General features: G+C 38.8%; 1 protein-coding gene across 1 annotated transcript in view; it reads left to right on the forward strand.

The window, feature by feature from the left end:
* Positions 1–4,309: 4,309 nt before the first annotated feature.
* LOC129778873 (chaoptin) overlaps positions 4,310–27,009 on the forward strand; it is a 510,710-nt gene continuing 488,010 nt past the window's right edge. The window contains exon 1 of the mRNA XM_055786025.1: positions 4,310–5,828. The gene's annotated coding sequence lies outside the window, so the exon portion shown is untranslated. The remainder of the gene's footprint in view (positions 5,829–27,009) is intronic.

The following is a 27,009-nucleotide window of genomic DNA, read 5'->3' on the forward strand; positions in this document are numbered from 1 at the left end:
CGGCTCTTGTTCTCTGGACTCTGCCACTGGATCCGGTGGAGGTGCAATCGATTCCCGCCTCTCACTAGCGAACGATGCACTAACTAGAGCTCCTTCTCGACATATCGCTCGATCTTCCACTCTTTCTACGCAATTCTCGTTGCACTTCCAACTTGATGGCCTCTATTTCAGCCGTGGACAGCATGTTGTGTGACAAAATCGCTCGTCTCCGTGTGTAGAGCTTATTCCGATTTAGTTGGCCGGCAAATCGTGGGAACTGCTCGTTGAACATTTCCAGCATTCTTGGTCTGCCGAACTTATCCGTCTCCCACCTTGTGCAGACATAAAGGGTGTGTCACATCAAATTGCATCACGGAAAAAACGCTGTAGAAATTCGCCCAGTAGACCGATCCTTTTGAAAATTTTAGAAAGTAAAATAAAAACTATTAAACAACTTTTGGCATTTTCTTTTTATTCATACTTCGAGCCCAAGCCCGTATGCTCGCACCTTCCTCTTTACCCCGTCCATAAGGTTCTGTACAACGTCAGGTTGTAGTTTTTTTTTGAACAGAAATCCATTTTCTCTTGAAGTCCGCCTCCGATTTGACAACTTTTGGGTTCTTCCGGAGGGCCGGCTTCATAATCACCCAATATTTCTCTATTGGGCGAAGCTCCGGCGCGTTGGGCGGGTTCATTTCCTTTGGCACGAAGGTGACCCCGTTGGCTCCAACACGTCCTTTGAATAGTGGCACGAAGCGAGATCCGGCCAGAAGATGGTCGGGCCCTCGTGATGCTTCAATAGTGGTAGTAAGCGCTTCTGTAGGCACTCCTTAAAGTAAACCTGCCCGTTTACCGTGCCGGTCACCACGAAGGGGGCGCTCCGCTTTCCGCAAGAGCAGATCGCTTGCCACACCGTGTACTTTTTGGCAAACTTGGATAGTTTCTGCTTGCGAATCTCCTCCGGAACGCTGAATTCGACCTCTGCGGAGAAGAACAACAGGCCCGGCAGCTGACGAAAGTCCGCTTTGACGTAGGTTTCGTCGTCCATTACCAGGAAATGCGGCTTCGTCAGCATTTCGGTGTACAGCTTCCGGGCTCGCGTCTTCCCCACCATATTTTGCCTTTCGTCGCGGTTAGGAACCTTTTGAACCTTGTATGTACGCAGGCCCTCCCGCTGCTTGGTCTGCTGGACGAATGAACTTGACAAATTCAGCTTATTGGCGACATCCCGGACTGAACTTCTCGGATCACGTCTAAACTGCTTAACTACGCGCTTGTGATCTTTTTCACTGACGAAGCATCCATTTTTGCCGTTCTTCACCTTCCGGTCGATGGTTAGGTTCTCGAAGTATCGTTTTAGTACTCTGCTGACCGTGGATTGGACGATTCCCAGCATCTTACCGATGTCCCGATGTGAAAACTCCGGATTCTCGAAATGAGTGCGCAGGATTAATTCACGACGCTCTTTTTCGTTCGACATTTTTCCAAATTTACGAAAAATCGACAGTGAAGCATGGCCAACGTGATCTATACACTCTTATCTGATTATAAGCGAAAGCTGAAGATATAATTCCTAAAAATTAAATTTCTGCAGCGTTTTTTTCCGTGATGCAATTTGATGTGACACACCCTTTAATAGCAACGAATCACGAATTCATTCATCTCTCTCGTCCACATGATTCGTTGCCGTTGGCGGCCTGTCAATGTGAGCGACTGACGTGCAGGTGCAGTATTTCCATTGTGATTTCTTGTGCAGCCGTTCCTAACCTTGAATACAGACGCTGTTGTGGGCCGCTCCTAACATGGAGAACAGACGCTACACTAGTCCCCCTTCCCTGTTTGCATACCCCGATCTTTCCAAAAGTTGCTCGCATCTCAGCTAGTACTCAGTACTCAGCTAGAAGGTCGCAATGGGAGCTCCGAGACACTTGCACCAGGTTTTACTAACCTGGCTCTTATTATTGATAATGATAATAATCATGTCAGAGCAAAAATTAAGGGCGAACACGAAATTATTGCGACACCGCAAATGTCATGTCAATTTTCTTATAATGTTTAGAATCAAACCAAAATTTTAGGGTAGTTTTATACATATATTTACTTCAAAAATCAAAAGAAAAGTTAATCGATGGAGCCTTGAGTGTAAAATTGAACGCATTTTCGCTTGATGCCCTCCATCAAAGTCTTTACAGTGTCATCCGGTACCAGTTTCTCAGTTTTTTTTCCATTTTCTTAACATGTCCTTCTCGTCTTTGACTGTCTTGTTGCTCTTCCGAAGTTCCCGCTTCATTATTGCCCAGCACTGCTCCACCGGGTGCAGTTCCGGACAGTTTGGCGGGTTCATGTCCTTTGGAACAAAATGGACAGAATTGACCTCATACCACTCCAGGACACTTTTAGAATAGTGGCATGATGCCAAATCTGGCAAAAAAAGCGGAGCTTCGTCGTGCTGCTGCAAGAACGGCGTTTTTGCGTCAACGTGTGTGGCACCCATACATCGAGCTTCTTTGTGAATGCAAGCTTCTTCAAATGGTTAATAACCGTTTGATGACTTATCCCCAGCTCTTGGCCGATGCTACGGCTGCTACTATGCCGGTCTTTCTCGGCTAATTCAGCGATTTTGTCGCAATTTTCGACGACAGGCCTTCCGGAGCGTGGCGCATCTTCGACGACCTCTAAACCAGAACGAAAACGTTGAAACCATCGTTGTGCGGTGGAAATGGAAACTGTGTCGGGTCCATAAACTGCACAAATTTTATTGGCAGCTTGAGATGCATTTTTGCCTTTGTCATAGTAGTACTGTAAAATATGTCGGATTTTCTCTTTATTTTGCTCCATATTTGCGACACTATAACTCACGAACGACTTAACCAAACAAAACACTGTCAAGGACTATATTATAGCGCGCTAAAATACCTTTCGAACAAGCTATAGTATGACTCGATACAATGAATACAACTAGAACTACGCGCTTACAACGACACCTCGCGGAAATACCGCAGGACTTTTTTGACAGCCTAATATATACGTTTCGTCGTCCATCACACAGCAGCCATATTTTGTCAGCATCTTCTCGTAGAGCTTCCGTGCCCGAGTTTTAGCCATCGATTGTTGCCGCTCATCGCGGTTTGGGAAGTTCTGTACCTTGTATGTATGTAGTCCAGCTCCCTTCTTTGCATTCTGGACGTAGCTCTGCGACATGCCGATCTTATTAGCCAAATCACGGCTTGAGACGTTGGGATTTGCTTTAATCATCCGCTTCACCTTTCCCTCCGTCTTTCTGTTCTTCGGTCCCGGTTTTCTTCCAGCTTCTTTGCCGTGGTCCAACGTCAACCGCTCATGGAACCGCTTCAACACTCTGGAGATGGTTGAATGGTGAATGTTCAACATTTTCCCAACTGCCGGTGCGACAGGTCAGGAAATTCCAGGTGTTTGGAGAGAATTTGTTCTCTCGACTCGCGTTGGTTCACCTTTATTTTCGTTGAATCGAAAAACACGACTTCGACTTTGACAGCATGTAGACAATACACATCAATAAGAAAGTGTGCAAAATTTGGTTAATTTTTACCCAATGGTAAAAAAGTTATGCCCTGTTGAATGTGTCGCAATAATTTCGTGTTCGCCCTTTAAATAACTCGGAGATTCTAGAAACTATATACATGCAGGTTTGAATTGATTTAAATTTCATTTATTGGTGTAAATTTATCACGATAGTGAAGCCTTTGAAAAGTTCATAAAACATTGGATGTTGTATTTATATGCAAATCATCCGCAGAAATCATCAAATGTCTATCTTTTACTTTATGCGGATATAAAGTTAGACATCTTTAGTTCAGTATTCCACATCTCAATCGGGAAGGTTAGCTGTAATCTAATGTGAACATTTACCACGACAAATTCTCGAATATCATATCATGCTCAAGAAAATCCCGATTCGGGCCCATCGTTCTGGTGAGTCGCCGTCAAAACACGAAACCAGCAGCAGCCGGCGTTTCTCTGCACCCACACCTAGCCACCCACCACCCACTGTCACGCGGGATCTCAACATTTTCGTTCTAGTACCGCAATTCCTCCGATTCCACGCGCTGCAGCAGCGTCATTCGGGTGGTGGTCGGGAAAATTCGCGCACTCTGCTGCGTGAGTGTGCACGATCGTTCGGAACCGGCGGTAATCCGCGGGCGGAAATCTCGTCCTCTCGAGTGTTGTGAAAAATTTACTTCAGTACTATTCGGATTTTCGCTGCTACCGGTTGTTTGCCGTCGCGATCGTTCGGGAAAGGTTATGTACTGTCAATTAGCCGTTTACTTAGCTATAGCGGTTTGATCGGTGGAATACATGTATGTAGGTCCGGAAAGAGGCAACTCGCGTAGGTCAGTGAAGGCTTGAAAAGAGGTTAGATTTACCGTGTCGCGCGGTGATTTTTTTGTGTGCTCCGAGTGCAATTCGAAAACCGTTCGTTTCCTTTGGATGCTGGCGCTGTTCAGCGCTTTCTGGGAGGCTATGTGTGCATGCAGTCTGGCGTGAATTCCCTTCCGCCCGCAGATCGGCTGCTGGAAGCCGAGGGTTAATGTGGACCACATACTCTTCAGAGCCATTGAATGAGGCAGGGCTTTCGGTGGTTCCCTATTCAAATCGGCGCGATTTAAATATATGTGTTTCTGACGTACTGACAAAAAATAAATAACTGCTGGTACTAGAGCTACTTGTGTGTACCGAGCTTTCGTAGCACTCATGTTGAACTAATGAATAAGTAAATTAATCTGTCGGATGTCAGCTTCCATACTTTGGCGTAGAGCTTCCGTCCTACCGTCGATGTGAAGCCGTTGTGCGGAACGTCAAAGCGAGCAGACGCTGGCTGAGACTTCGCTCTTCCCATTTGGGACCCACCTTCATGGGTTGCATATACATCACACAGGATATGGCTGCGAAGTTTCCAGCCTTTCGCTAGATGTGTTGGGCATGTGAATGAATAAAGGATTAGTTCGTGAAAAATTGGAACGAAATTAGGTTCCGGCGCTGAGCGGCATATCCTGAATACCAAGAGAGAAAAAAGCCACGGAACCGGTGCTTATATATGTGTATCGGGTAAAAATCCGTTCCGTCTGTAGACACACGCTTGCGAGGCAAAATGTAACCGAAAGTAATCTTGATAATCGGTGGACCCTATGTCAGTTTGGGGGATGATTTATGTGACACGATGTGGGCTCTAAGTGGTCGCGATAAAAACTCCGACAACACAATCCAAAAATTTAATCGTTCGAAATAATTTATGTCACGAAGTTGATCAATGGAATTCATCGGTTCTCGGCGTCGCAGCGAGCAGTGTGCGTGTGTGCTTGTTTGTGTATGCGAGAAGGTCGCACATACAAGCGGAAAATCCATCATGAAGTTGTGAGGCGCGTTTGTTGTTCAAGCTCAAATTTTCCAACCCAAAACGGATGGTGAGCGGAAGAAGAAGTGGATGTTAATTAAAAAAGTTAATCATTAAAACGTTTGAGTGAAACATATAATTAATCATTCCCGTCTCCCGTCACATGGGGCGGAAGTCGTCACGAATCTTCCAAGGTGAGGATTCGGGTACACGGAAGTGACGGTGCGGTGTTCCGTGAGAGAAGGGCCTACACAGCGTTTCGAGAGTGCATACGTGTTGTTGTATTAATGATATTTCGCTGAGCTGAGGTGTGCTTGGTGCCGTGAAAATGGATCATAAATAACATTATTTTGGATTATAATTAATGAAAGCGAAAGCGAAACAACCCAACGCAGCAGCGGCCAAGCTCGGAGTGGTGACCACGACGAGGAGCAAGAGAGGAAACACTTAGCAGGACACCACAAAACAGTGCTGAACGGTAAATTTAACATAATTGGATTTTACAGGATTGACTGTGGGTCGTGAAAATGAGTTTTCATGCCGTAATAATTCTTTTCCAGTGTTGTTTTTTTCTCTGTCTCTTCCGCGTTCCGCGACGGCTTTGCAGCAAGTGCGACACTGGGAAGTGTTTTCCTACGATAATTACGATAATTTCGCACTGATTGTTATGATTATGTAGAGGGTAATGTGCTGGAAGCGGGTCGGGAATGCTCAGCTACGGGTGGGGCGAGCGATTGTCATCGGGTCACAAAGTACGTCACAAAATCCGGTCGGGTGTTTGAAATGTAAATTACGCAAAACGAAAGAAAATAACAATCGGAATGCTAAATTCCGAAATCGTTAAAGTCTGACCACGGGACGCTCGAATTCATTAGTTTTACTACAATTTTAATCTTCCATCCTTTAAGAAAACTTATAGCTATATAAATATGTTCTGTAAATAACAAGATTAGTCATTCAAAAAAAAAAAAAACCGTCAAAATGTATATGATATCATAATGTAAAGCCATATGAGGGGCTTAGAATGCAAGGGGTGTATGTGACTTGATCGATTTCTCTTCATCAACTTTTTATTTTGTTAATAACTCAACTGCAAAAACGTTCCAATTTAAGTTTGCTATACAATTGAGGTTCTGACCTATCTTCCACATTTCAAAATACAGCTGGGAATGTATTTGCAGCTAAGTTATGACCAAAAGAGAGAGTGGATGTAGAGAAATCGATCAAATCACTTACACCCCTTTCATTCTAAACCCCTCATATCTAGTTAGTTAGATGATAGATAGATACTTTTAAAGAGTGAAATGTTTTTAAAAAAATGACGACACAAATTGAATTTCAACACGATTTCAAGTATATGGTTTTCTCGGCTTTTACTAGCGGAAAGCTTTTTATAGACCAATATTGAGAGAATCTGTACAGAAGCACAGTTTCATACTGATTTACACAACTTGAAAAGTTTGTGTGTTACAAATATGACCGATACGATTGTATCTAGTCGCCCGTAAGTCAGAGCGTAGCAGTAGCACATTTTCTGTTATTTTTAAACTCATTTAATGTTATAAATCGGTATGACAAAGCATATGCTAAAAATTAACTTTGGGTGTAGTGTCTTCTTTAGAAGCTAAAATCTCTAATTTTGATCCTGCGACCTTAGCTTTTATACATTGTTCTGGGCATATATTACTCAACGGGGTAATTTAAATAGTTATGCTTTCAAAATTGACCTTAGTTCGGATTGTCATTCAGATGTTTCAGTTGGGCATGTTTTGTTCAACTTATTAATTAATGGAAAAACTTAGTTACAGAAAGTTCACTAGTTTAGGTCAAATAGGAGTCATCTTGTTGTGGACGAATTCAAAATTTCCAATGGTTTGAGCGCCAATATTGCCTTAATTGAGTTGAACTCATTTGCCTTTAGTTGTGCGAAAGATAACTCTATTTTTCAAAATCTCTCCAAACCTCTCTAGCTCAGCACAATCGCATTCGGCGCACAGAGTGGTATTTCACCCTAAGTGGCGTTTCACCCTAAATAAGTTCGTATCATAAATTGCTTTGTGATTTGCGTTGTGTAATTCGATGGAATTATATAGTGGGTCTTTCATCTGGAGCTACTTTTCACCAAAAAGGACAAACGACAATGACTAAAATTTTTATGTCAAATTACATATTTTCTCGATTAGCCTCTCGAGTTGACTTGCTGCGTTTACTTCACAAACGAAAGAAGCTCCTTTGGATCGGTTGGCATTATTATTTATAATACTTTTGAGTTGAAGTTGAGCGTTCAAGAATATTATCAAACTTATAAACAGCCGCGAATAAGAGGTTGTATTTCATCGCCAAAAAAGCAATGCATACTCCTTGTGTTCGAGGAAATAGCGTTTCCATAACACAGACTATACCACAATGTGTCTTGCTACTTAACATTTACAAATTTATAATAGAAAATTAGTGGATGATATACATTCAATCGCGAAATTAAGTATACACCCCGTGTTGGTTTGTTATTTTTGAGTTTTTTGGGGTTAAAAAGTAAATAATTAAAAGCGACTCATATTCATCGAAAAACTGATACTTTTCACTCTCATGTAGTGGTAAGAAAAAAATTAAATGGTCACATTTCTACTTCATGTTTAAAAAACAAACAAAAAATCTTCGATTCAGACGATGTAAAATTGAGTGTACAGTTCAAGTTTTTCTTAAAAAAAATTGAAATCAGTTCATAAATGTTCACAGATAACAAAAATCAATCCCCTAGTATTTGGTATGCCCCTCCTTTGGTGTCCAGCACTTCCTGCAAAGATGAGGAGACATTTCTGGTCACCGTAGACGGAAGTGCCTCCCATATCTCCGTAATCGTCGTTTTGAGTTCCGCTTTGTTCCCTGGTTTTTAATTCTTCAGATGATTCTTGATTTCCCACCGAAGATACTCAATAGAGTTGAAGTCCGGTGATTTCGGAGGTGTTTTGAGTTGATTGGGACATTATAGAGCAGGTATCCCCGCATGATGAGATCAGTTTGCTTCGGGTCATCGTTCTGTTGAAAGTAGTAATCACGAGGGAAAGCCAATTTCTGCACGGGACACTGAAGTTTACGTTTCAAGATGTTCAATGAAGCCATCTGGTCCATCGCCGGATCGATAAACTCCATGGTTCCAGTTCCAGAAGCCGCCATCGTACCATACATCATCTGACTGCCGTCGCCGTGATTTACTGTGCGAACAAAATGCTGAATCTGAACCACTAGTCCTGGTTTCCTTCACACTATCTGTCCCTCATCCGATTCAAAGAGATTAGTTTTCATCTCATCCGTATAAAAGACCATGTTCCAGAACTCCTTAGGTCAGTTTACACATGTCCTAGCAAACTGTAGTCGTTTTTGACGTAGAACTACGTCTTTCATTAAGGGTGCCAAATCAGAAAACAGGTCACGTTTTTATGAAATAAAGTTAACGTTAATAACTATTTTTGCCGCGAACGGATTTTGGCGATTTATGTACTAAACGAATTGGAAATTCCCTAAGATTTGTTTAATATGCTATACATTCGAATCCCCTGGTTTGTAAATGGTTAAAATTCATGAAAACTATAAGCGTTTCGATTTTCCTTTACATTTGTTTTCTGATTAGTGTGCTTTCCCGAACAGAGCTGTCAATAACGAGCAACTTATCGATGAGCAACGAATGGGGAATCGTGAGATACAAAGTCCCCGTGAACAAAGGAAAGGAAGAAGAACGAAGGCCTAGGGTATAAACAGTGGATCTCGCTGAGGCAAACTTTCAGTCTCGGTCTGTTTTCAAAGCAATGAACATCGCTTGTTCTTCCTTGTTTTGCGTCATCACATGCCTTCGTTTCGGGTTGAGCTGTGGACGCGACCAAGTTATTCATTCGCTGATGTCTCTGGCGTTGAAATAATTGCATCAAACTGACACCATTACATTAAGGTTCTGAGCTACACAATTGTATGGGGAATCATCAAGCTAGACTATCGTCGGCTCACCAAGAAAATTAAAGTTCTGGAATTTGGTCTGTGATTTGGTTTACGTTGTACGAATGATGTCTAGAGGTGCGATTCCACTGAGGCAATACTGAATAACATGTAGCATGATATTTGAAACTTGCAAGTATTGTCATTGTTATTTTTTCCATGCGGTACCAATATTATATTGATGTACAGGGTGGGCCATTTAAAGTGGAAGGATTTGTTTTTGCAATAGCAAAGTAAAGAAGTGGAATTTAAAAAAAAATTTTTTGAAATTCATTTATTTTGGTCCAAGGAGATTTGTTCTAACTACTTTTTGATTATGATATCTCGTAAATGACCGCCTCTGGCCTTGACCGCAAAATGTGCCCTTTTTTCGGCATTTTCCATCACTTTGCCCAATGTTTCGGCCGATATGGCAGCAATTTCTTGTCGGATATTGTCTTTCAGCGCAGCCAGGGTCCTTGATTTACCAGTGTATACCTTGGATTTTAAATATCCCCATAAAAAAAAGTCAGGAGGCGTCAAATCAGGTGATCTTGGTGGCCAGTCATAATCGTCGTTTTTCGATATTAATCTTCCGGGGAACATTTCGCGCAATAATTTGGTCGTGGCAGCCGCTGTATGGCATGTAGCGCCGTCCTGTTGGAACCAGTAATTGTCCATTTCATTTTCACGAACAAATGGCAATAAAAAATCGGTTATCATTGTCCGATAACGCTCCCCATTCACGGTTACCGTTGCTCCATTTTCGTTTTCAAAGAAGTACGGGCCGATGACTTTCTCGGCATAAATGCCACACCACACAGTAACTTTTTGGTCGTAAAGAGGTTGCGTTTCGATGAATTGAGGGTTTTCAGTAGCATAAAACCGACAATTTTGTTTATTCACTCCTCCATTCAAGTTGAAATGCGCCTCATCAGACATTATGATTTTTTGCCAAAAGCCACGTTCATTTTTGGCTATTTCGATGGTCCATTTCGCAAAATCAAGTCGACGTGGTAAGTCAGATGGGTTAAGTTGTTGAGCCATTTGAATTTTATACGGAAACATTTTCAAATCAACACGAATTATGCGTCGGAGAGTGGTTCGAGCGATGCCTAACTCTTGCGAACGATGGCGACCTGATGTCGATCGAGTCTCTGCAACACTGGCTCGAACGGCATCAATATTCTCGTCGAAACGTCTTGGTCGTTGTCTGGACAGATGACTGGCATTACCAACACTACCAGACGATATAAATTTGGCATATAATCGACGTATAGTGTTGTCTCCAGGCGATGTTTTAACTTTATTTTTATTTTTCCACGCACGTTTAGTTAACACAATTGAGAAGTTATTTTGAATGTACAGCTGATCAATTTCAGCGCGTTGTTTAGGTGTGTATTGTTCCATGGTTAAAATTGTACTGAAATGACGCTTCCAACGCGGTATGACATTTGTTAATCTGACATCTCTGTCAAAAGTTATGGGGTTGCCAGATGCTTCCACTTTAAATGGCCCACCCTGTAGTTATGAGATGTGGAATAATGGTGCTGTTACAACAAGTATATAATCGACTGTAGCTGAGTCTATGTCAATTGCGAAAAAGGCCACCGGAATAGCGGTAAATTTTCAATGCATTAACATGAAACAAATTACGACATACGATCAGCTAGTGTATTGTTCTGCGAGGGCAAGAATGAATCATCAGTCAACTATCGTCAATTGATTCTACAAAAAAAAAAAACCATTTCAGGGCGATCAATTCATTCTACTAAACAGTTATTTCTAAAATTTCACAGCATTATAAAATAATATCCGAAGTTATTAACAAGCGACTTATATAAAATAACAGCGTAGTTCTACGTCAATAATGCGGTCGTATCTTGGATACAACCTCCTATAATTTTTTCATATTCGCCTTTGAGATGAAAGACTTTTCACGGCCAACAAGGTCTCTCAGATTGTTCCTGTATGCTGCTCTCCGGACAGTATCTGCGCTGACAGGTCTTCCAATAATGCCGGCCACTTCGGTAATCAATTAAGGAATGTTTGTTTTAGAGTGCTTTCGAAATGTTCGCTCGTTCATCATCAAGAGACAGGATACGTTTGTGTCTTCTACTCGGGAGATTTTTCAAGGTTCCTTCGTATTTTCACTTGTATATGATTTTCTTTGCTGTATAATGGGTTCTTCCGACTATATCTGCTATTTCCTGCAATGTCTTTCCACGACAATTCATATTTATAATCTTTGTACGTGTAAAAATATCTCTTTCTTTCCTCCAACTTGCAATTCTGATAAAAAAAAATTTCATACATCAATTAAAAACAAAAACTAACACTGCCCGAGCAGTGGTTATGTGTTGACACCAATCACTGACGAAAAAAAGGACGCTAATTCGCAAAGATCTTACTTACAAGGTTAATTTGTTCGGAGAAGTTCAAGGTGTACAATTTTGCGATGCCCAGAATAGAGATTGTTTTCAATTTTTAGGAATAAACAATTAGCAGAAAACTTTGTGAGTGTGTGAGTAATTAATATGCATTAAAAGAATCAATGTAAAAAAATATTCAATACCAAATAAATGGAAAGTATCGTCAAGTGTACAAATGACTCAATGTTGCGATAGACTGTAGATGCTTGAACAGAATGGGAGTATTCAGGTTTGTTGCACCAATAGAGTAAACGAAGCGAATGAAAGGCAAAGAAGCATATAAACTTACAGCACCGAAAGCAATCATGACGTTCTGGTTCGCATGGTTGTTCATCGTGAAGTGCTAAACGAAGTAAAATTTTCTCGTTCCCGTTTGTGTCATGATTCATAGTATGTAACAACACACGAAGGCCACCGGGGGAAATGACTTCTGCAAGATCATATTTGAACGAACGAAAGTGACTCATTCAGTGGGACGTTCAATCGACAAACACTGATGTTCAGTTTTTCAATTTGTATTTCCAATATTGTCCCGAAAGACGTAATCCAAAACGTATCAAAGGTTCTCTCAGATATTCTCAATTCTTACAACAAGAACTTTCGAGTGGAATTTAACGTCAGTATAAACGCACATTTCGTTCTCACAAAACATTGCTTTTGTTTTTTTTTAATTTTGTTTTTTCACCTTAGGTCGAACATGAGAGAACAGCACATCACACTATACTGCCGTTCTACGCATAGTTGTCCCATGTTACTTTTTGACGATTTTTGCAGACTTCACTACCTTCTTCATAAAACGATGTTTTTATGCATTATCTATCGGAAAAACACAAAAAAAACTTATTGTTTGTTTTCAGTTTCCAAAAAACAACATCAAGTTCAACTGTCCCATGTTGATATTCTAGGCATAACTGTCCCACCATGAATTGTTAAGCCTGTAACCAAGATTGATTGATTCAAATGAGGGGATCTTTTCACATTTCATTAAACAAAAGTTCTCTGCTTACAAAAAACCCAGTGTATTGCTAAACCGGAATGCTTAAAACTTTTGGAAGACAAATTTGCTAGAAAACTTTGAATGCGTTTTTCTCAGTTGCTGATTTTGGAACATGGGACAACTATGCGTAGAGCGGCAGTATATATGAATGACAAAAAAGATATTTTTCATGAAATAGGTGAGGGGATGTTGAAGGCAACATCCAGAAACGAATTAAGATTTCTAAAAATCTGTAAATTCTGTACGAAACCCAAAAAATCTGTAATCTATAACTACATATTCTTGATTTTGAAAAGTCTGAAAAAGCTGTGTAAATACAGATTATTATGTAAATATGGTAACCTTTGTAACCACAGTGCAAGAGTCGGAATAAATTTCTTTGACGAAAAATCCCCCGACCAAAACGGGAACCGAACTACATACTCCCAGGATGTTAAGTATGACTCCAGCCACTCGGCCAAGAGAGCACGGGAGGATTTAAGATTATATTTTATTACTTTTCGACGCGCACACTTGGCGAATATTGGTATTCTACTACACAGTGATCGTTTGAAGTTCAGCTGAAATTGTTCAGACATCCTATTTGCTATGAAGGCTGCCCAAGTCTGTGAAATCAATTCAAAAATATAAATCGACATTCGAATCTCGGATACATCAGTTTGTATATGAAACGGTTTTTCTAGGGCCACCATTTCTAGAGTTAAATTTACGGATTTCTGAACAGTTACAAAAACTCAATTAAAAAGCAACTGTCCTCTACGTCAAGTTTCCGTCCGTACCTCTAGGCACAGACTATTCAATTTTTTTTATAGTGTCGATGTTTTGCGAAGTTTTTACAATGTCGTTATTTACGTAAATTACACGCACTGTTCTTTCAGAATATTATCATTCTATTTGTTTTATCTATGTATTTTCACATTCGGAAAAATCACCATCATCGTAAAATTCATCGTGACACAGTTTTGAGTTTCACGAAGCAGAGTTGACGGAGCAAATAATGCTCATAATTGTATTAAGGGGGTATTCTAGTGTAGAAACACGAATTTCGGACGTTTTTTGAGCTCCGTAAAAATAAAACAAAGAATATTTTTACTATCCAATATATCATTATTTGTTCATCTATCTTTTGACAATAAAACAAAAATTGAAAGGGGAAAAAATATTCATAACTAGAATAGTTAAGAGCTGATGGAGTGAGAGGGTTCAAAAAAAGTTGTACCATGGCGTACACGATTCCAGCCCTTCTGATTATCTGAAACAAAAAAAAAAAACCAACAGATTCTGAATCAGTAAAGTATCGCTATCGCATGAACCTCGGACAAGTCTAAAACATATTTTTTGGCAAAATGGCGGGCGTTTGAAAAACAAAATGCGGTTTAAAACGTTTCCCAATTTTTCCCAGTAAAATTTAAAAACATATTATTTTTCAGAGGTTTATGCGATAGAGAGATGCCTGCAGATTTTATCCATATAATTTCGACATTAATCGGTTCAGTAGAACTTGAGATATCGTGTACACTAGTTTGAAAAAAAAATAGGTTCGAGAAAAACGCGTCTGGAGTTCATTGTTATGGCCTTAACTGGTTAGATACCTCATCACTAAAATGGCTCGAACTCGGTAAATAATAGGATTTTCGATAAGTCTTTTCTAGGGTATATTCTTGAATGCCTAAACTACAGAAATATGAAGAAAAAAAAGATTTTTTTTTCAAATTTCTAGTCTAGAATACTCCCTTAATTCTAACTCATATGCATCCTGATCAATTTCATTTTCGGGATGAGTCCTGGGTGAGATTTTCTTCGCTTTCAGAACACATAGAACCATCTGAATTATAACAATAGCAGCGAATTATCCCGTGGCATATAGTCAACCGGCAGTTTGGTATTGATGAAGCATCAGTTTCACGACAAACAAATCCTTCTGTGCGGTACTACACATATCCGAAGTCCAGTGCCAACGTGTTAGTGAATATCCCTGCGAAATCGTAGAATAGAGGGAATTCTAGCACCCGCTTAGGATTAATTAACAAGCATAAAATTCACAACACGTGTGATATAATTTGGGTGGTGACTTTGTGGATCCCTGTATCTTCATTATTTCGCAACAAGCATTTTTCTGAGAAGCGTCTACCTTTTTGCGTTTTATTGTATATATTAGTCACATCGAAACTTATAACTTTTGTTTCAGTACTAGAGAGTATTTATTAAGTACTTCTGTCAAATCTCGTTGTGGTGTGGATGAAGTCGTAGTTTTATAGAATCAACTATATCAGCAGAACTTTTATCCGCTAATTTCATACAATCCGTAAAGAAGGAACGCGAAAACGAGAAATCTCGTGAGCGGTCCGTAAAATGTTAATAAAAAAAAAACAAAAGAAAAAAAGTAATAAACCGGATGTCAGGACTTGTCTCAGATAATGACATGCCGTGCACTGAAGAAATTGGTCGATTCAATTTGAATAAACTCTAGAACAGTTTCAGTTCAGACTCGGAAGAGAACGGACGCAAATAAAGAGAGCACATTAAAGTTTATTGTCTCGAACACGTCTTCAGCTTAGCTGAACAAAATTCATTCTTCTTGTGTACTTTGATAGATAACGTGAATTGAAAAGAAACCATTGTAATGGCCAATCTTGAATTGAGAGCTAACTCTTTAAGGTTGCGTTTCGAACGTGGCAGTCCCGAACCATCCGATATCGATATATTCGCATTCATGAAAAGTAGAATGGAGCTAAAAAGTGAAAAACTTTTGTCTATGTACAAGGACAAGAACGATGTCTCGGTAATAATTAAGTTTAAAACAGAGGAAGATATGAAGAACACGCTTCAAAATCTTCCAGACACTATGGAATTCACATACAGCAAGTATAAAAGTGCCACAGTGAAACTTTCTCCGGCAAACGCAATTGTTCGTTACGTGAGATTATTCAATCTCCCTCCGGAAATTGAGGACCGCGAAATTGCGTCCTTACTTGGAAAATATGGAAAAGTGATTAGAATGGTGCGCGAAAAGTATGGTGAGGAGACAGGTTTCCCAATCTGGACATCGGTACGAGGAGCTTATCTGGAGTTGAAGGACAAGGTTGAGGTTCCATCCTTGTTGAATGTGCGGAACATTAAAGCGCGTGTGTTTTATGAGGGACTGGTGAACAAGTGCTATCTGTGTGGTAGTGTGGATCATTTGAAAGCTGAGTGTCCACAAAAACGATCTATCAATGAGCGACTGGGAAATACAGGTCAACCGTCATACAGTGGTGTCGTAGCGAATGGCAATCGCTGGGTTAAGCCCACAGCGATGCAGAAGACACATACAAGTCCCGCTAATCCCACAGCAACATCAAGTAGCAGTATTGATAACGTCGAGAAACAACAAGATCAATCACATGGTGTTGGTACACCCGAACTGACCGATTAAAACGTAATGAGGGGGGTCATTGGAGAGCGGAGAAGCAAGTCACCGATTCAAGATGCGAGCGAAGACCAAATCACTGACGACGATGGAGATGGAGGTACAGGGTCGGCGGTGAAAGAACAAATAAGCGTCAATGGGAAGATTTCATTCAAAAGAGGCCATAAATCTAGGAACAAAGAGCAGAATACAATTGAGCTTTCGGATTCGGATAACTCAAATACAGACACAGTTCAACACACGAATTCGTACACTAAGAATGGTAATGTTGTCAGCGATTCACTGGATCGTTTGACTCGAAGCAAAACGAAGCAGATGAAGTTATGTGAGCAAAGTGTGGTGTCGGCCATTGACGACGTGATAACAATGAAACCCGTATTGACAGAAAGTATCAAGAAAGTGTGAGGATGATATGGAAGTGAGTGTGGATGGAAGAATGCGTGTAAATAGAGTTTGAATGAAATTATGAATTATATAACAAATGTAAGTAGCATTAATTTGAACAGCACTACGATAACTGTCAATAAGTTTTTGCTTAGGGATTTCATAAATGCTCATGATATTGACATTTTATTCTTGCAAGAAGTGCGTTACACGAACTTTTCTTTTGTACCATCACATCGAGCTTTTGTAAATGTTGATAAAAACGACTCTGGAACTGCTATTTTAGTGAGAACTTCTTTTGATTTTGCTCAGCCATTGCTTGATATCAGTACAAGGATAACCTCAATCATAGTTAATAACGTCAATTATGTTAATATATATGCATTGGTGCTCCCTTGGCCGAGTGGTTAGCGTCATAACTAACATGCCGGGTGTTCGGGTTCGATTCCCGTTCTGGTCGGGGGAATTTTTCGTCAAAGAAATTTCCTCCGACTTGCACTGTGATCACGCGTATTCTAGAGCTTGCCACTCAGAATGCATTCAAGGCGTTATTTGGCATAGAAATCTCAACTGAGGACTAATAAAAATGACGCAAGTAATACTACGTTGAGACGGCGAAGTTCCTCTAGGAACGTTAGTGACATTGAAGAAGAAGAAGATATATGCACACTCTGGTACAAATCGCAAGAGAGAACGCGAAAGCTTATTCTTGAATGATCTGGCTGTACATCTGCACAAACCAGGTGCCACCATGAATGTCGTGGGCGGAGATTTGAACTGTATTTTGAATGCTTTCGATTGTGTAGGTGAAACAAAAAACTATTGCACGGGATTGGAACGGATAGTAGAGATGTTCGGATGGAAAGATGTTGCCTTAACGCTTGGTAAAAACGAATTTACTTTTCACAGAATGAGTTCGGCTTCAAGAATCGACAGATTTTATGTACCTGCTTCTTTCATGAGCAACATTCGAGATTTTCGCACGGTTCCAGTGGCATTCTCTAATCACTGTGGTATAATAATGAAAATTGAGGTGGATCAAAATAACATCAGAGCAAAAGGAAGAGGTTTTTGGAAGATCAATAAATCTATTTTAGAGAACGAAGAAACAGCGGAACAGTATGCAATAGCTTTCGCGGATTGGAAACTGAGACGTCTTCATGACGATGATCTCAATCAATGGTGGAAGGAGATTTTCAAGGGAAAAACTAGACAATTTTATAAACGGAAAAGCTGGGAACTAAATTCCAGAATTCGAAATGAAAAAAGTTATTTTTGTGGGAAATTATTTGAATACATGCAAAAGAAACAAAGGGGCGAAGAAACATGGCTTGATATCAAGGTAATCAAATCTAGAATATTTGAGAACATGATCGACTGAAACATTTGACTAACAACATGAATGAAACTTCCTTTTTACAAGGGGAAAAGATAAACGTTTTTCAAATTGCTGCGCAAACGAAATTTAATGACTCTAGTAAATTTCTAAAATTGAATTTCAACAATGATGTGACAACTGATCCAACAACACTTAAAAATATTGCTTATGAATATTTCAACAAACGGTTTAATGATACTGATTCAAGGACTTCTGGCGACGAGGCTAATGATCCAATACAATTTATTACCAGGAAAATCTCACCTGACGATAGACAACACCTGTTGGAACAAATTTCAGAAGAAGAATTGAAAAAGGTTCTCGAAGAATGTGCTAAGAAAAAGACACCCGGACCAGATGGTCTTTCATACGAGTTCTATTCGAAGAATTTTAATAATGTGACTTTTCAATTCGTACCTATCGGGTTCCTTTAAACCTCATAAAGGATTCTCAGATGGTGTTATAATTTTGTTGCCAAAAAAAGGAACTAGTTCGAATTCATTGGAGGACTATCGGCCAATTTCTTTGCTTAATTGTGATTATAAACTATTAATGAAGATTATTGCTGCCCGAATTATGAAAGTACTCCACAAACTGATAGGACCAGGACAAACCGCTTGCTTAACTAACGCGTCCTGTATAAATAACTTGAAAGACCTCAGAAGAATTTTAACACGATCTTGCGAGACTAAAAGATTTAAAGGAAGTATTTTGAGCATTGATCTTGATAAAGCCTTTGATCGAGTAGACCACAAATACCTATGGAAAGTATTAGAAAGATTTGCATTTCCTCAACAATTCATAACATGTATAAAACATTTGTATGAAGTTGCAACAGCTAAGGTTCAGGTAAACGGATTTCTAACTAATGAAATAAAGATAAACTCTTCTGTCCGCCAAGGGTGTCCTCTTAGCATGATTTTGTTTATTCTGTACGTAGAGCCAGTAATTCGACAACTTTATGCGAATTTATCAGGATTTATGATTTACGATAAAATCATAAAAGTTTTAGTATTTGCTGATGATTTTAATCTTATTCTAAGAAATGATAATGACTTTGATTCAGTTCTGAACATATTTGAAAATTTTTCGAAATACGCAAGAATCAAAATAAATTTTTCCAAATCAGTTTTCATGAGATTCAATGAAGCTCGATTTGGACCACAAATGGTAAAAGAGGTTGATTCTCTGAAAATTCTGGGAGTAAGCTTCCAAAAAAGCTGGAATAAAACCGTCGTTAAAAACTATGACACTGTGATTAATAATATAAAAGTAACGCTACAAAGGCACTCTGCCAGAAACCTAAATTTGTATGAGAGATGTTGGATACTTAATACCTTCATTTGTCAAAAATTTGGTACATAGCTCAAATTTTCCCTCCGTTAAATCGACATGTAGCACAGCTGAAATCAGCTTGTGGGAAATTTCTTTGGTCTGGATATATATTCAGAGTAGAAAGGAACCAGCTATACTTGGACTACTTGAGAGGTGGGCTACAATTAGCCGACCCGGAGTCAAAAATCAAAGCTTTATTTATTAAAAATATATTATGTAATATTGATAATCATGGAAATATCCAAGAAGAGTCGTATCTCTTGAATTTCGCTCTGCCGCAAAAGCTCACGAAAAATGCTAGGGAATGGTTAGAAGAAGTGTTGGATCTAAAAACAAGAATTGTGATTCCGTGTAGTACTAAATATTTATACAACCATTATGTTGGACGAAGAAACTGCATACCTAGAATTGAAAATGTAGTAGATGCTGATTGGCCAACAATTTGGCAAAATATAAATTATAATTTCATCATCACCCAAGATCGTGCAAGAGTGTTCTGCTTCGTTAATGATTTGATGCCGAATAGTAACAAATTGTACGCTTAGGGCATTCGCAACGATGTAACTTGCAAAAGATGTGGCAACCCTGATAGCAATAAACATAGACTTAAAGAATGTCCAGCCTCGAAAAAAATTTGGGAATGGTGCAGCCAGATTATTCGAGTCCGTTTAGGTATAAGGTGCACAGATATAGAGCAAATCATAACGTATAATATAAATGAACGATCACAAAAGCAAAAGGCAGCGCTTTGGCTGACTATGCGAGCGATTTCCTTTTATTTAGGTAATGTCGAGCCAAGTTTATATGTTTATATGTTTAAAATTAAGGACTGCGTGATTCGCATCAATTATTTCAAGGTATTCGTAGCGGTTCATATGATTTCTCCTCTATCCCGGTTAAATCGTTGAATCCTCAAATGGAAGCTGATAATGATAAAGAAGATATCATATGTCAGCAGAGACTGATCGCTGATAGTTGTAACATGAAAACCATTGTAAGACATATTGAATACTCTCTATTTTATTTTATTCAAAAAAAAAAAAGATAAACTCATAACACACGAACAAATTACCAAAGCAGTCTTATTTCCTTAGGAACAAAAAAGAACAATTAATAGAAGGTAAATTTTTTACAATTCAACTCTTTTGTTAGAATATTACTCTTTTTTATCCAAAATCATCTTTTTTAATCAAAGTCATTGGAATGATTCTCAAGCAACAATACACCCATTTCATGTTTACTCTGAGATAAAAACATTAAGAGAAATCATAAAACAGAGGATAAATTTTCGTATCTCACAGACATAATCATCGTAATCGTAATCATTACAATAAATTAATGATAAGAGCCAAGGATAGGAAAAATAAGAAATCAGGAAAAAAAACAGTTATTTAAGACTGAACAGGAAAGATCAAACGAGAAACGATAGAAATAGAAGAGAAATAGTAGCGAGCTCGAAATTATTTCTTGGTGCCCTAAAAATTCTATTCATGGATACATGCGTTGTTTACTCATAATAGGCTTGTCATAACAGTAATAATTTGTGCTACTGAATTGTCGTCTAATCTAGAACTGTTTTAATTTTCAATCAAGAAAATTTAGACCTGAGAATGGCTATCAATTGATAATACCGTAAACCGGGGGCCGTCACGATTTTCAGCAAAATATAAATATTTCCGGAATGTATTGTTTAAATTATACCCAATTACTTTCAAAACCAGCACTGGTGCTAAGGTCACAAAACTTTTTGAAATGTTTTGTTGGAAAATTTCCTCAAACGTAGGTTTGGAAAATTTTTAGCGGAAAATTTCGAAACATACCTTTGGGGTTATTATTTTGAGTGTAAAAAGCACGAAAATGTATAGAAATTCAGTGATTTTATTTTACCTATAGAAATATAAATGATGTGCACCTGTGGCCGAGTGGCTAGCGTATCGTATTATCATGCCGGGTGTTCGGGTTCGATTCCCGTTCTGGCCGGGGGATTTTTCGTCGCCCATCGGAATACATTCAAGGCGTGTTATATGGCTTAAGAAATCTCAACTAAGTATTAATAAATGACGCTAGTTAATGCAAACGTTGAGACGGCAAAAGTTCCACGGGGAACGTTAACGCCATTCAAGAAGAATATAAATGATGCTTCGATCGTTGGAGGATACCAAAAATGATTTATTCCACCTAAAGGTGTAGTCGTGCCTTCCTCATGTATCGATCTAAAGTGCAGGTTATTTGGAAATCCCTATGAAATGGTCATCAATGAGGCAGTATTGGCAAACCATGGAGATGATGGGATTTGGTTCTGGTAATAAACTTCTCTCGGAAACCTGATCCAGAACATATCCGGGTTACGTCAATTAGGTCATATAGGCTTGAGTTCATCACAAATTAGCTAGTTTCGAAAAATCATGAAGTTTGATTATCCAAATGACGGGTTTTGTGTTGTTTTGAGTTCTTGAATTTATGACCACTTTGTTCACGCCATATCTCCAAAACCCGTGGACCCATCCTGATAATATTTGAAAGGGTTCTCAAATGAAACAAAATGGGGTTGTGAAATTGAAATTGTCGCATCCAATTCGATTCAGCCGTTTCCGAGGAGACTTAGGCGCAAGGTCATTATGGCGTTTTTTTGTAACATTGATTTTTCTCACATAATTAATTTAATTTCTCATCAAGAATCGGCTGAGTATGAATTAATATGTTTAGCGTCTATTAATATCGTTTTGATGTGCTGAAAACATGTTTCTTTACCATGCTTAACACGTTGAGTCCAGCGTCGGTCCCTAGGGGATATATTACATTCATAAATCCGTTCGACTCAAATTTTATTGTTCTATGCAAATATGAAATCAATGCCTTGACTGAAAACAAATGTCAAAATAACTCATTCATATATTTGTGGAGCAATTTACTCTCTATCCGATTATCAGATTAACAGACCTGGAAGTAATTTTAAATTGTTAAAATGTTTATTTTTCAATAGAAGACATAATCCTGACCTTAATTTAAATATTTTTTCCATAAATTTCCACATTTTCGCCAGAAAAAAAAAATATAGAGGTTGATGCCAGCCAACAAAAATTGTGCTACTTTTTAACATAGAACACACATTATGGTGGAGCTAATTTTCAATTATTAGTTTTGATTTAAAAGCGGTTAATAAATTCCAACCGAAAATCAATTTTTTTTTGCACCTCAGGAATGAAACACGGAGCTTAATGTCTTCTATGTCGAGTTTACCACATTTGCATAGCTCGATTGGACTTGAGGGATTGCAGAATACAAAACTGCGATCCGTTCGGGTAAGTCTGATTCGAATTCCAGAATACGGGTTTTTGATTTTTTTTTATTAATACGGGTTTTTGAAGGATACGAAAACAAAATATTCAGGAGAAACATTGACTTTACAATTTTCTAACTTTCTGAATTATTTCATTTCATTTCAACTTTCCGATTGATTGGCAAATCAGATGAATAGGGCTGATGATTTAGGACACAGGCGATATTTCGAGCCAAAATTTGACAAAAAAAAGTATAAAACTTTCTGGATTATGGTATTCAGATCGATTTCGGCTGAGTCTAGCCATCAAACACTGACATAATAATCTTCAGTAATCATTTGTCCACTTGCAACAAAATTCTCATTTGACCATCCTGATTGCTAAGATTTGAGTTCCTCAACTTGATTGTGTATTGGGTTTTTTTCAAGAATTTTTTTTTTTAATTTTGGTATACGTTTGATAACATCAATGTATTTCTCGTGCTTCTATTGGAATTTCTGCTTTCAAAAAATGACATTATTTTTATGAAACTTAAAGTCATTCGTCGTATCTGATTTGACAATACGTTATACTTAGTATAACTATTGAAAATAAATTATTTATTTTTCAATAGTTAACATCTTCTATCTTCTGAGACGGAAAGTTATGAGTCTCCGTCGGGCAGTCATCGGGTGCGGACGCGTTTTCAATCGCTCCGCGTTTTTTTTTTTCGTTTAGAGTTTTAGTTTGACATGATCAAGCGAGTTTTGCTTCTTCCGGGTTTTCCTTTATTTGTAGTTTTTCGATTACAGTCGTACATAGTGTGTGAAAAAGATGCACATGGTATTATAACTTGCGGGACAGAGCAACAAGCTAAAGTTGGTGCGGATGAATTTTAATGTGTTGTGTCTATTTGTTACTGCAAAAGCGAAAACGATTTGACGCCATATATGCGGCTAAGATTGCGTTTCCTATCAGAAAACTCGAGAATTTGAGTTCTGTTTACTGTCATCTTCAAGTGAAATTTTAATAGTAGTAGCAATTGAAAGAAAATGTTTGCTATCATATGCTATGTGTTGAAAAAAAAAAAAGATTGTGCGTTCAGTGTTAACTGATTTTTAAAAAAATGTTTTAGCGGAATTCGAAGTGCTTCCCTGCTCTTCTGTTGAACGAGAGGAGCTGTCAAAGAGAAAGTTTATCAAATTGCCGAAGAAACCCGAACATTGAACGCTGCTAAGTATCGATTTTCTCTTTTCTTTTGTTGCTCTCTGCTTGATAGGTTGTGGTTTTTTTTTTTATCCCATCCGTTTATTAGGCTCATTTAGCAATTCAGCTGTCACAGAGCCGAATTTATTCGTATACATTTTTTATGTTAAGATAACTATTGTTGTATATTATTTAGGCTTAAGATTCCTATCCATCGATAAACATTTGTTTTTTTTTATGTATAACACAGTAGCTGTTTAGGCCTAAGAATATTCCAATTCTATCGATACACAACACATGCCGCCTTGTTTCGGCGTTAGAATATTCCTATTGTTCGAATGTTCACAGTTGGACTGTTCACAACGGGACTGCTGATATGAGGCTTCCATTGCTGTGTTAGAATTAGCACCAATTACCGATGCAGCAGATCGTAATGTGAGCGGTAAGGGACTGGGATTACCGACACATGATGATTGTTGCGTGGACGTAGTAGCTAGAATAACACACAAAGATGGTCAGTTGAGGGGCCCTGAGTTATTAGCTCATGATCGTTCGCTTAGTAGCGGACACGCAACCAATTAGGCTACGAAGACCCCCTAGAGTTGTGGTGTTTGTACTCTATAGTTTTGCTGAGAGGCTAATTTCTCTCCTCTTTTCCTCTCTCAGCCACATATGGTTTGTAGATCTCGTGGATTATATACGAAGTAGGAGTGTATATATTTTTGTTTCTCCTCATCGGTGTTGATTTAGTGGTTTGATGTTTACTGGTGTTTAGGGGTGCCAGGTGATTTTTCCCAATACGATAGACACGTAGAACTGTTTTCATATTTTTGTATAATGTATTTTAGTCTCAGATCGGGGATCTGTGCTGGACATTTTAATGTTTTTTGTGTATTACTCCGTTGTTGCTAAACTCTATTTACAGAAGAATAAGTTAGATATTCATGTAGATATAACTGTGGTTCTGTTTTTTGTAGTTTTTGTCATCAGTTTGTAAATAATTTATTTCGTTGTTTCATTTTAGAGTTCTGTTGTGCTATGAATTAGATATGTCATACACCGTGGAACGATTTTGAATGCGATTTCAGACTCGTGACGGAGGTTCGCTGAATTGGAGGAGTATGTTAGGGTATATTTGCATCACTCATTCACCCTGTTGTTAATTTTAAGCTTTGTCAGAGGGAGATTGAATTGTTTATCGTAGAGTTATGATGCGATATTGTGTTTTGTGTGTAGTATTTGTGCTGGTGGAATAAATGTATATTTGCAGTTTGCTTCAACTGCGAAGGAAACCGCTGCGATTCGGTCCGGAAAATACTGATATCAGATATCAGTAAAATTCTAATGACATCTCGCACTTGATAGTTAAAATAGTTAAAAAAATACAAAAGTTTGAAAGAATGCGACGTGATCCACGAAATATATTGAACGTCTCTTTTATTGTTGTTGAGGAGTTTCTCGGTGATCATCTCAGGTCTCCCATTAATAACCTCCATCGCAGGGTGATAGAAAATTACAGAAGTTAGAGAAAGTGTGCGTCCCGATAATCCACGAGATATTTTGAATGTCCCTCTCACTGTTGGGGTGCTCCTCGATGACCTTTTTACCGTTGGGTGTCAACATATTAAGAAAATTGGGAAGTTCGCGACGCGTTACGCTATGATAAAAATTATAGGTCTGTTTTATCAAAGAGGCGTTTTCTGGTGACCTTTTCAGGTCTTCAATGGGTAACCTCCATCGTAAGGTGATCAAAATTAAAGGTTAGAAAGTATGCAACCCGAAAGTTCATGAGATATTTTGAATGATTCAATCAAAACCATGCATCATCTGTTAAAATGTATAGAAAATTAGGAAGTTCGAAACGTGATAAGCTACGATAAAAATTATAGGTCCATTTTATCATGGAGGTGGTTACCTTTTCAGGTTTCTCACGAATATCTCCGTCGTCGGTAATCAAAATTTGTGGAAAATTAGAAAGTCAACGATGCGATATGCCACGATATATATTGTAGGTCCGTTTCATTGTGGAGATGTTTCCAGGTTGCTTAGGTTCGTTCAGGTTAAAATATATGAAGAATTGAAAAGTATGACGCATGATAAATTAAAAATTTTCTTGGTTAAAAGCATTCGATTTTCGGGATTCCGCTTCATCGAGAGGTTGAGAGTCCGCGTTTATAGAATCACATCACATACCGCTGTGAATCCTGATTGTTAACCCTTCCCACTGATAACTAGTCCTTCCTTGATAAACGCTAGGGAACCACGCTATAGAGGTGACCCTTCTGGCCTTCGGGCGGCGAATATCACACTAACATTCCTTCCCTTCCCTTGGTGACTGTAAGGACGTGGCCGGCGTCGTTATTGACCATTTAAAGCTCGAATCACCGAAAATTGCACAACGAGAATGATTTGCTAGTCCCAAGCGTCATTCTGTGTGTTCTTTGTGCAATTTGGTTGGTTCAGGTCAATCACGGAGAGCAACTACGAATTGTACAGTCTACCCAAGCTCAAGCTCAAGCTCTATCTTCTGAGACGGAAAGTTATTTTTTCCTGGTTTCGTTCATGACGATGTATTATTTCGATAGTAACCTTTTGGAAATAGACAGCAGGAAATACTAATGATAATGGGTCTATATTTTGTTAGTTTTATTTTGAAATTCATTTGAAATGACAATTAAAAATCTAAGATAAAAACAATTATCCGAATAGTCACATTCCAATTGTAGTATGATTTCAAACCCCGTTCCAAAGTCCATCTTAAAACTCCCAATATACAAATTATCCTTCTCCTCATAAGCAGTTGATTGTTTCAAAATAAATGACTCATGCGTGGTCACTTCAATTTACGATTCCCACGAAACATTCCTCAAGCGCAACTGCATTATTTCGTTAATTGTTTTTCTCCCACATTCGTCCATGTAAACAAGCCAACATGCGCGGGCGATATGAATGCACCCTTACATCATGTCGCGCGCAGCTAAAGGCAATAAACCAGAAACCAAAACAAACTCAGTTCTATTCTGATTAAATACGCGACCGTACACAAAGTCGTCGTGACACTTTACGATTTCTCATGAAATCGATATGCGCGCTTATGAGCGCAGTAAGCAATTCTATTTCTTGACACCATTCACATCGAACACTGCATTCGATTGATTGGCTATTCCCCTTTGAAATCGACTTGGCTCCTCCCAATGAAACTCTCCACAAACTGTTGGCTAAGTTAGCTTAAGACTTTTGTAACTAGCATTAAGAGAGTTCTTGTATGACAGTCGACGCGGACGGCTGCGTG

This window comes from Toxorhynchites rutilus, chromosome 3, assembly GCF_029784135.1.
Source record: "Toxorhynchites rutilus septentrionalis strain SRP chromosome 3, ASM2978413v1, whole genome shotgun sequence".
Lineage (NCBI taxonomy): Eukaryota > Metazoa > Arthropoda > Insecta > Diptera > Culicidae > Toxorhynchites > Toxorhynchites rutilus.